General features: G+C 43.2%; 1 pseudogene; it reads left to right on the top strand.

The window, feature by feature from the left end:
- The first annotated feature begins 7,524 nt into the window (after positions 1-7,524).
- Positions 7,525-8,213, top strand: LOC138352297 (protein O-mannosyl-transferase TMTC4-like; annotated as a pseudogene).
- Positions 8,214-12,177: the final 3,964 nt, after the last annotated feature.

Below are 12,177 nucleotides of genomic sequence, written 5' to 3'. Positions count from 1 at the left end.
ATATATATATATATATATATATATATATATATATATTAAATATGACCGAAAAAGTAATAATAATTCTAACACGAATTTTCTCAATCTTTCGTACATTTCTTTTCACTGTTGGTGGTAATTCAAAAATCAATTCTCCAAAATTCATTTTTATTTCTAGTCTGACGCGACACTTGAGCACGTTTCGTAAAACTTATTACATTTTCAAAGACTTTAGTTTACACATACACAACTGAATAGAACTTACACATCTCCGATTTGTTTATATCTACATTTGAGTGAGGTTGATAGGGTGAGGTGGTATTAATAGGGTATTAAATTCATCAACACAAGACAGAACACGAAACAATGGGTATTGAATGGAAGTGATTGTAGAAAGCCTATTGGTCCATATTTCTTGATGCTTCTATATTGGAGTGGAGTCTTGAGGTGGGTAGAATATAGTTGTGCATTAATTGGCTGTTGATTGCTGGTGTTGACTTCTTGATGTGTAGTGCCTCGCAAACGTCAAGCCGCCTACATATATATATATATATATATATATATATATATATATATATATATATATATATATATATATATATATATGTCGTACCTAGTAGCCAGAATGCACTTCTCAGCCTACTATGCAATGCCCGATTTGCCTAATAAGCCAAGTTTTCCTCAATTAATATATTTTCTCTAATTTTTTTCTAATGGAATGATAAAGCTACCCATTTCATTATGTATGAGGTCAATTTTTTTTTATTGAAGTTAAAATTAACGTTGATATATGCCCAAACCCAACCAACCTTACCTAACCTAACCTAACCTATCTTTATAGGTTAGGTTAGGTTAGGTAGCCGAAAAGGTTAGGTTAGGTTAGGTTAGGTAGGTTAGGTAGTCGAAAAACAATTAATTTATGAAAACTTGGCTTATTAGGCAAATTGGGTCTTGCATAGTAGGCTGAGAAGTGCGTTCTGGCTATTAGGTACGACATATATATATATATATATATATATATATATATATATAATATATTAATAATATATATATATATATATATATATTTTATTAAATATGACCGAAAAAGTAAGATTAATAATTCTAACACGAATTTTCTCAATCTTTCGTACATTATGCTTCACTGTTGGAGGTAAATCAAAAATCACTTCTCCAAAATTCATTTTTATTTCTAGTCTGACGCGACACGGGCGCGTTTCGTAAAACTTATTACATTTTCAAAGACTTCACAAATACACAACTGATTAGAACTTGCATTTCCCTGATTTTATATCTACTTTTGAGTGAGGTGGGAAGGGTGATGTGGCATTACATTTGAGTGAGGTGGGAAGGATGATGTGGCATTAGAGGATATTAATAGGGTATTAAAAGTATCAACACAAGACAGAACACGAAACAATGGATATTGAATAGAAGTGTTTGTAGAAAGCCTATTGGTCCATATTTCTTGATGCTTCTATATTGGAGCGGAGTCTTGAGGTGGGTAGAATATAGTTGTGCAATAATTGGCTGTTGATTGCTGGTGTTGACTTCTTGATGTGTAGTGCCTCGCAAACGTCAAGCCGCCTGCTATCGCTGTATCTATCGATGATTTCTGTGTTGTTTACTAGGATTTCTCTGGCGATGGTTTGGTTATGGGAAGAGATTATATGTTCCTTAATGGAGCCCTGTTGTTTATGCATCGTTAAACGCCTAGAAAGAGATGTTGTTGTCTTGCCTATATACTGGGTTTTTTGGAGCTTACAGTCCCCAAGTGGGCATTTGAAGGCATAGACGACGTTAGTCTCTTTTAAAGCGTTCTGTTTCGTGTCTGGAGAGTTTCTCATGAGTAGGCTGGCCGTTTTTTCTGGTTTTATAGTAAATCGTCAGTTGTATCCTCTGATTTTTGTCTGTAGGGATAACGTTTCTATTAACAATATCTTTCAGGACCCTTTCCTCTGTTTTATGAGCTGTGGAAAAGAAGTTCCTGTAAAATAGTCTAATAGGGGGTATAGGTGTTGTGTTAGTTGTCTCTTCAGAGGTTGCATGGCTTTTCACTTTCCTTCTTATGATGTCTTCGATGAAACCATTGGAGAAGCCGTTATTGACTAGAACCTGCCTTACCCTACAGAGTTCTTCGTCGACTTGCTTCCATTCTGAGCTGTGGCTGAGAGCACGGTCGACGTATGCGTTAACAACACTCCTCTTGTACCTGTCAGGGCAGTCGCTGTTGGCATTTAGGCACATTCCTATGTTTGTTTCCTTTGTGTAGACTGCAGTGTGGAAACCTCCGCCCTTTTCCATGACTGTTACATCTAGAAAAGGCAGCTTCCCATCCTTTTCCGTCTCGTAAGTGAAACGCAGCACGGAACTCTGCTCAAATGCCTCCTTCAGCTCCTGCAGATGTCTGACATCAGGTACCTGTGTAAAAATGTCATCAACATACCTGCAGTATATGGCCGGTTTCAAGTTCATGTCGACTAAGACTTTTTGCTCGATGGTACCCATGTAGAAGTTTGCAAACAGGACACCTAGGGGAGAACCCATAGCGACCCCATCTACTTGCTTATACATATGCCCATCCGGGCTCAAGAAGGGTGCCTCTTTAGTACAAGCTTGGAGTAGTTTCCTCAGAATACTTTCTGGCATGTCAAGAGGAGTACAGGCTGGATCACGATACACTCTGTCGGCTATCATTCCGATTGTCTCGTCCACAGGTACGTTGGTAAACAGCGATTCTACGTCCAACGAGGCTCTTATCCCTGTGGCCCGTGCGCCCCGCAGTAAGTCCACAAATTCCTTTGGAGACTTCAGGCTGAAGGCGCAAGGAACATAAGGAGTCAGCAGGCCGTTGAGTCGCTTTGCCAATCTGTACGTGGGTGTGGGTATCTGGCTAATGATTGGCCGAAGTGGGTTTCCAGGCTTGTGCGTCTTGACATTTCCATACGCATATCCAGGTTTATATTCCCCAATGATCTTTGGCAGGTGGAGTCCGGATTTCTTGGCGTTCACAGTTTCGATCAGTTTGTTGACCTTTGCTTTTAATTCGGCTGTAGTGTCCTTCGTTACCCTTTGGAACTTAGTTTGGTCAGAGAGTATGATGTTCATTTTCGCCAGATATTCGTCTTTTTTAAGAATGACATATATTGGCGACTTGTCACCTCTCCTGACAACTATCTCCTTGTTCTCGCGAAGGCTTTTAGCTGCCGCTCTAAGCTCGGGGGACAGTATGGTGCTTCTGTAGTTGCCTCGATTCTTTCCTCCTTCTGCAATAAGTTCTGCTTGTAAGGTATCTTTGGTAGTGACCTTCTTTTGTGTCTCGAGGTCGAATATGTCGTCCAACAGAATTTCCAACTCCACTTTCCGGGCCATTTCACTCGGTCTGGACATAACATGACAGTTTATGCCCAGATTTAGGAGAGTGACTTGGTCCTCAGTGAGGTTAATTCCTGCAAGGTTCAGGAAGCCATCTCTCTTGGAGGATTCTTTCCTCTTGGAGGAGGAAAGAATCGAGGCAACTACAGAAGCACCATACTGTCCCCCGAGCTTAGAGCGGCAGCTAAAAGCCTTCGCGAGAACAAGGAGATAGTTGTCAGGAGAGGTGACAAGTCGCCAATATATGTCATTCTTAAAAAAGACGAATATCTGGCGAAAATGAACATCATACTCTCTGACCAAACTAAGTTCCAAAGGGTAACGAAGGACACTACAGCCGAATTAAAAGCAAAGGTCAACAAACTGATCGAAACTGTGAACGCCAAGAAATCCGGACTCCACCTGCCAAAGATCATTGGGGAATATAAACCTGGATATGCGTATGGAAATGTCAAGACGCACAAGCCTGGAAACCCACTTCGGCCAATCATTAGCCAGATACCCACACCCACGTACAGATTGGCAAAGCGACTCAACGGCCTGCTGACTCCTTATGTTCCTTGCGCCTTCAGCCTGAAGTCTCCAAAGGAATTTGTGGACTTACTGCGGGGCGCACGGGCCACAGGGATAAGAGCCTCGTTGGACGTAGAATCGCTGTTTACCAACGTACCTGTGGACGAGACAATCGGAATGATAGCCGACAGAGTGTATCGTGATCCAGCCTGTACTCCTCTTGACATGCCAGAAAGTATTCTGAGGAAACTACTCCAAGCTTGTACTAAAGAGGCACCCTTCTTGAGCCCGGATGGGCATATGTATAAGCAAGTAGATGGGGTCGCTATGGGTTCTCCCCTAGGTGTCCTGTTTGCAAACTTCTACATGGGTACCATCGAGCAAAAAGTCTTAGTCGACATGAACTTGAAACCGGCCATATACTGCAGGTATGTTGATGACATTTTTACACAGGTACCTGATGTCAGACATCTGCAGGAGCTGAAGGAGGCATTTGAGCAGAGTTCCGTGCTGCGTTTCACTTACGAGACGGAAAAGGATGGGAAGCTGCCTTTTCTAGATGTAACAGTCATGGAAAAGGGCGGAGGTTTCCACACTGCAGTCTACACAAAGGAAACAAACATAGGAATGTGCCTAAATGCCAACAGCGACTGCCCTGACAGGTACAAGAGGAGTGTTGTTAACGCATACGTCGACCGTGCTCTCAGCCACAGCTCAGAATGGAAGCAAGTCGACGAAGAACTCTGTAGGGTAAGGCAGGTTCTAGTCAATAACGGCTTCTCCAATGGTTTCATCGAAGACATCATAAGAAGGAAAGTGAAAAGCCATGCAACCTCTGAAGAGACAACTAACACAACACCTATACCCCCTATTAGACTATTTTACAGGAACTTCTTTTCCACAGCTCATAAAACAGAGGAAAGGGTCCTGAAAGATATTGTTAATAGAAACGTTATCCCTACAGACAAAAATCAGAGGATACAACTGACGATTTACTATAAAACCAGAAAAACGGCCAGCCTACTCATGAGAAACTCTCCAGACACGAAACAGAACGCTTTAAAAGAGACTAACGTCGTCTATGCCTTCAAATGCCCACTTGGGGACTGTAAGCTCCAAAAAACCCAGTATATAGGCAAGACAACAACATCTCTTTCTAGGCGTTTAACGATGCATAAACAACAGGGCTCCATTAAGGAACATATAATCTCTTCCCATAACCAAACCATCGCCAGAGAAATCCTAGTAAACAACACAGAAATCATCGATAGATACAGCGATAGCAGGCGGCTTGACGTTTGCGAGGCACTACACATCAAGAAGTCAACACCAGCAATCAACAGCCAATTATTGCACAACTATATTCTACCCACCTCAAGACTCCGCTCCAATATAGAAGCATCAAGAAATATGGACCAATAGGCTTTCTACAAACACTTCTATTCAATATCCATTGTTTCGTGTTCTGTCTTGTGTTGATACTTTTAATACCCTATTAATATCCTCTAATGCCACATCATCCTTCCCACCTCACTCAAATGTAATGCCACATCACCCTTCCCACCTCACTCAAAAGTAGATATAAATCAGGGAAATGCAAGTTCTAATCAGTTGTGTATTTGTGAAGTCTTTGAAAATGTAATAAGTTTTACGAAACGCGCCCGTGTCGCATCAGACTAGAAATAAAAATGAATTTTGGAGAAGTGATTTTGATTTACCTCCAACAGTGAAGCATAATGTACGAAAGATTGAGAAATTCGTGTTAGAATTATTAATCTTACTTTTTCGGTCATATTTAATAAAATATGTCTACAGGAAAGACTGCTACCAAAATATACTAATATATATATATATATATATATATATATATATATATATATATATATATATATATATATATATATATATAATATATATATATATATATATATGTCGTACCTAATAGCCAGAACGCACTTCTCTGCCTACTATGCAAGGCCCGATTTGCCAAATAAGCCAAGTTTTCATGAATTAATTGTTTTTCGACTACCTAACCTACCTAACCAAACCTAACCTTACTTTTTCGGCTACCTAACCTAACCTAACCTAAAAAGATAGGTTAGGTTAGGTTAGGTAGGGTTGGTTAGGTTTGGTCATATATATACGTTAATTTTAACTCCAATAAAAAAATATTGACCTCATACATAATGAAATGGGTAGCTTTATCATCTCATAAGAAAAAAATTGAGAAAATATAATAATTCAGGAAAACTTGGCTTATTAGGCAAATCGGGCCTTGCATAGTAGGCCGAGAAGTGCGTTCTGGCTACTAGGTACGACATATATATATATATAATTTCTACACAAGCATTTCTGGGTGTATATAGGTCAAGTGTTAAGGTGTTGCAATGTGCACTACACAATGTGTTGAGCTGTTTCTCGGTTCTGCTTCTGTGTTGTCCTCTGCTATTGTTGAGTCTTGTATTGCTTGCAACAGGTCCGTCATAATTTGTGGTTCTCTTTGTGTTGCTTGTGTTGTCGAGGTGTCTGGTGTCACTTGTAATGAGGGGCCTTCGTCTCGAAAAGAAGAGAGAGAGAGAGAGATAGAGAGTGAGAGAGAGAGAGAGAGAGAAGAGAGAGAGAGAGAGAGAGAGAGAGAGAGAGAGAGAGAGAGAGAGAGAGAGAGAGAGAGAGAGAGAGAAAGAGAGAGAGAGAGAGAGAGAGAGAGAGAGAGTGAGTTAACAGAAAACTACACATGGGAACCAAGGCGTTAAATTACTGGGGGGAAGTGGCCAGGTGGCGCTGCCCGGCACAGGTTCTCAGTCTCGGCCATTTACTTAAGCCTGTCATTCATGAGAGAGACCCTTGGCAGGAGTGTATCAGAGCTGCCCCTTCACGCACCTGTCCACCCTCCACCTGCTGTCTCCCTTACGCCCGGGGATAAATGTCCCGCGGCCCGGTTTCCAACCCGGTAGTCTGCTCAACAGTCTGACCCTCGTAGTCTGACGCTCAAGAGATAAATCCGCTCATTTATTTTAGTTTATTTTATAAATTATTATGTAGTAGTGGGTGTGTCATAGGAGCCCAGAGACGAAGGTTCGATCCCATTGTCCAGCTTCGATATTTTCTCAACTGGTTGTGTGTTTGTGAAGAGTTTTGTGGCCAGTCTCAGCCACCCACTGTCCCATAGCGAGGAATAACCAGCCCGATCACTTGATTTACTACAATTTAACAAATACAATGTGCTAACTACCAGAAACGCACGAACCCAAACAGCCCCCTTAACCTAACCCACCGACGCATAGAAAAAGCGGATATTTGTGAGCCTCCACTTTTCCTTATACGTTGTAATTTGAACGATGGGGACCGTAATGATAATTCTAAAATAATCACCAATTACTATGGTAAAAATCAGTTGCATGAGGTTAACTACGAGCGGCTGTCCTCGAGCCTCGGAAAGACAGACAGACAGACAGACAGACAGACAGATAACCTATTTTATAGATAATAGACTAGGACTAATATCTGTGGCGGGGGAGGGGAGGGGTAGGCTATACCGTGGCAATTCACTCTTTCCTTTCCTTGCTTCCTTGTCTTCGTTTATTTCATATTTTTAGTGTCGCTTTTCTCCAGAAAATGTGGCCGATTCATCACTTAAATTTCTTCATCTTTCAGAATTATGGAAATGGACGAAAATTGAGGAGAAAATTCCCTATCACGAGAGAAAATTTAAAGTTCCGTTTAAAAAGTGGCGACAAACGAGTGATGAGTGATGGTGAGGAAGTGAATAGTGAGTGTCGGGTGTTGTGAGTGCCTCCGACGTAGTCATGGTGGCCCTGGTCAGGCTGGCACCCCAGAGAGATGTATATATGAGAGTATAGAGATGAACTAGCAGTTCCATCATTGACCCACAGGTGGCAGGCAGCCCGGCCTATACCACTAAATAAGCTATTCTGTATTGGCACGGAATTATTAAGTGTCGATATGATGGATGGCAGTGGAGGGTGCCTGTCGTCTTGTCACTGCTCGCCTCGTCGGAGAAGAAAATCCTCCTCGCTCTATACCTCCTACTCATCATCTTCTACCTCATCATCCTGGTGCCATGAGGGCGCCGAGAGTCATGAGACGGGGACCCGCCGCCCACCTGGGTGTACATGACAGTGTGGGTGGCCGGGGTCCTCGTCTACGTCAACGGTCTCACAGGGGACTTCGTGCACGACGACGTCAGCGCCATCAAAACAAACCCGGACGTGCTAGGAACTAACCCGCTGTCCCACGTGTTCTGCAACGACTACTGGGGCAAGCCTCTGGTCGACCCGCGCTCCCACAAGTCGTATCGACCCTTCACCATTCTCACTTTCAGGTAGGTTTTTCCCAGTCTCTTGTCTTCGGGACCGGTATGTAGCGTACAAGGCCATTAGTCGATTATGAAGGATAATTAATCGATGGTACTGAACCAGCAACGCTGTACTCCCCCAGAACGCGCACTACCATATGTAGTGCGCGCGCGCGTGTTGGGAGATCGGGGATGCCTGTCCGTGGCTTCGCGGCTAAGTGAACAGCGCTCGGGGATCGTGGTCCTAATGGCCCGGTTCGATTCCCGGCGGAGGCGGAAACAAATGGGCAGTTTATTTCACCCCTGATGTCCCTGTTCACCTAGCAGTAAGTAGGTACCTGGTCTGGGAGGTACCTTTCATATTCTTCGTGTTCGAGTTCGCCCTCAGTTTCTTTATCAACATTCTTTATTTGTAGTTTCTTTTTCTCAGAGTGGTCAAGTGTAAAGGTCTATCGGAAAAGCCTGGAGAGGGGTGGGGGGAGGGTAATGGGGGGGGGTGGAAGGGACGAAGGAGCAGGGAAGGAACGGTGTTGAGTGGGTTGTGGGAGGGGAGGTCAGGGAAGACTGTAAAGGGAAGGGGTAAAAAGGAGAGTGAATTTTGGACATTCAGAGACTAGCCCATTAGAGGAAGGTTGTGTGGGGAGAATGGAGTAGAAAAGGGGAAAAGAAAGAGAGACAAAGAACTCGAAAATAGGGAAAGTTGCGTATTGACAAGAGAGAGAGGGGGGGGGGGGGGGCTGGAGAAGATATGTGATGAACCTGAGAATGGCCATTTCTTTTTTTTTTTAGTTTTTTTTTTTTAGTTTTTATCTTGCGAGTGTTATGTGTCCAGCGTGTGTGACGTTACCTAATTATTCTTGCCTAATAGTGCTTGTGGTGGGTAGGGAGGGTACAGAGTGTTTAAAGGGCTAATCTCTCCCTTGAGGGTATGTGATTAAGATCACTCATAATTTCTCAGGATTTTACCATATCTGAAGTATATGTGTGTGGTGTGTGTGTGTGTGTGTGTGTGTGTGTGTGTGTGTGTGTGTGTGTGTGTGTGTGTGTGTGTGTGTGTATGTGTGTGTACTCACCTAGTTGTGCTTGCGGGGGTAGAGATCTGGCTCTTTGGTCCCGCTTCTCAACCATCAATCAACAGGTGTACAGATTCCTGAGCCTATTGGGCTCTATCATATCTACACTTTAAACTGTGTATGGAGTCAGCCTCCACCACATTACTTCCTAATGCATTCCATTTATCAACTACTCTGACACTAAAAGTTCTTTCTAATATCTCTGTGGCTCATTTGGGCACTCAGTTTCCACCTGTGTTCCCTAGTGTGTGTGCGTCTTGTGTTAAAAAGCCTGTCTTTATCAACCCTGTCGATTCCCTTAAGAATCTTGAATGTGGTGATCATGTCCCCCCTAACTCCTCTGTCTACCAACGAAGTGAGGTTTAATTCCCGTAGTCTCTCCTCGGAGCTCATACCTCTCAGCTCGGTACTAGTCTGGTGGCAAGCATTTGAACCTTTTCCAGTTTAGTCTTACTCCAGGATTGGTCTGACATATGTGGTGTATAATGTTCTGAAAGATTCCTTACACAATTTTCTAAAGGCCGTTCTTATGTTAGCCAACCTGGCATATGCTGCTGATGTTATCCTCTTGATATGAGCATCAGGGGACAGGTCTGGCGTGATATCAACCCCCAGGTCTTTCTCTCTCTCTCTGACTCTTGAAGAATTTCATCTCCCAAGTAATACCTAGTATCTGGTCTCCTGCTTCCTACCCCTATCTTCATTACACTACATTTGCTTGGGTTAAACTCTAACAGCCATTTGTTCGACCATTCCTGCAGCTTGTCCAGGTCTTCATGAAGCCTCAAGCTGTTTTCCTCTGTCTTAATCCTTCTCATAATTTTGGCGTCGTCAGCAAACATTGAGAGGAATGAGTCTATACCCTCTGGAGATCATTTACGTATATCAGAAACAGGATAGGTCCAAGCACAGAGCCCTGTGGGACTCCACTGGTGACTTCACGCCATTCTGAGGTCTCACCCCTCAATGTAACTCTCTGCTTCCTATTGCTTAGATACTCCCTTATCCACTGGCGTGCCCTGCCAGTTACTCCTGCCTGTTTCTCCAGCTTATGCATCAACCTTTTAAGGGGTATGTGTTGAAGGCTTCCCGACAGTCCAAGAAATGCAGTCCGCCCAGCCCTCTCTTTCTTGCCTTATCTTTGTCACCTGATCGTAGAATTCTATCAAGCCTGTAAGGCAAGATTTACCCTCCCTGAACCCATGTTGATGGGTTTCACGAGTCTCTTCTCTCCAGATGTGTTACTAGGTTTATTCTCACAATCTTCTCCATCACTTGCATGGTATACAAGTTAAGACACTGGCCTGTAGTTCAGTGCCTCCTGTCTGTCACCTTTTTGAATATTGGTACTACATTAGCAGTCTTCCTATTTCTGGTAGGTCTCCCGTTTTCCAGTGACCTACTATACACTATGGAGAGTGGCAAGCAAAGTGCTCCTGCACACTCTTTCAATACCCATGCTGAGATTCCATCCGGCCCAACAGCTTTTCTCACATCAAGTTCCAATAGGTGCTTCTTGACCTCATCTCGTGTAATTTCGAACCTCTCCAAGGTCACCTGGTTTGCTGCCACCTCTCCTAGCGCCGTGACTTCTCCCTGTTCTATTGTAAAGACCTCCTGGAACCTTTTGTTGAGTTCTTCACACACCTCTTTGTTATTTTCTGTGTACCTGTCCTCGCCCACCCTAAGTTTCATCACCTGTCCTTCACTGTTGTCTTCCTCTTGATGTGACTGTGTAGTAGCTTTGGTTCGGTCTTGGCTTTATTAGCTATAACATTTTCATACCTTTTCTCAGCTGCTCTTCTCACACTAACATACTCGTTCCTGGGTTCTCTGGTATCTCTCTCTACTTTCTGGTGTTCTGTTATTACGGAAGTTCCTCTATGCCCTTTTGTTCAGCTCCTTTGCTTTCATACATTCCCTATTAAACCACGGATTCTTCCTTTGCTTCTCTGTTTTTTTCCTGTCGGGCAGGGACAAACCTGCTTACAGCCTCTTTAATTTTTGGGTGACATAGTCCATCATGTCTGGTACGGACTTGGTTCCGAGTTCTTGGTTTCCCAATGTATATCCCATAGGAATTTATTCATCTCCTCATAGTTTTTCCTATCGGTACGCCAGCCCCTTGTTCCCAGTTCTTTTTTGGGGGTGATAATTCCTAGCTCAACCAGTACTCAAAGCTCCATACACTACAATCACTCATTCCCAAGGGGGCTTCCAACTTAACTTCCCTTATCCGACTCATTTAGGGTAATATCAGATCAAGCAAGGCTGTTCATCCCCTCCTCTCACTCTTGTCGGTCCCTTGACGTGCTGACTTAGAAAGTTTCTTGTTTGCCACATCCAGCAGCTTAGCTCTCCATGTGTCTGGGCCTCCATGTGGGTCTCTGTTTCCCCCAATCTATCTTCCCATGGTTGAAGTCTCTCATGATTAGAAGTCTGGATCCGTTCCTGCTAGCCCAGAAGCTGCTCTCTCTATTATATTGATGGTGGCCATGTTTTTCTATCATATTCCTGCCTGGGTCTTCTGTCATTCGGTGGGGTTATATATGACTACTACTATATTTTTCTGTCCTCCAGTTGCTATGGTGCCTGATATGTAGTCACTGAAACCTTCACAGTTTCTGAATTACCATCTCTTCGAAACTCCAACCTTCTCTTAGTAGCAAAGCTACACCACCTCCTCCTCGCCCTCCTCTCTCTATCCTCACTACATAGTAGCCCTGTGGAAACACTGCGTTTGTTTAGTTTTCGTTAGCTTTGTTTCTGTGAGTGCTATTATGTCTGGGTTTTCTTCTAGTGTCCATTCTCTGAGTTCACTTGTTTTATTTGTAATCCCATCTATGTTAGTGTACATTGCCTTGAAGCTCACTTTCTTCTGTTCATTTTCTTATCCCTTTCTTGGCGAGCATTCTGCTGGTG

The sequence above is a fragment of the Procambarus clarkii genome, chromosome 53, assembly GCF_040958095.1.
Source record: "Procambarus clarkii isolate CNS0578487 chromosome 53, FALCON_Pclarkii_2.0, whole genome shotgun sequence".
NCBI classification, from domain to species: domain Eukaryota; kingdom Metazoa; phylum Arthropoda; class Malacostraca; order Decapoda; family Cambaridae; genus Procambarus; species Procambarus clarkii.
This window is presented reverse-complemented; position numbering and strand designations above follow the sequence as displayed.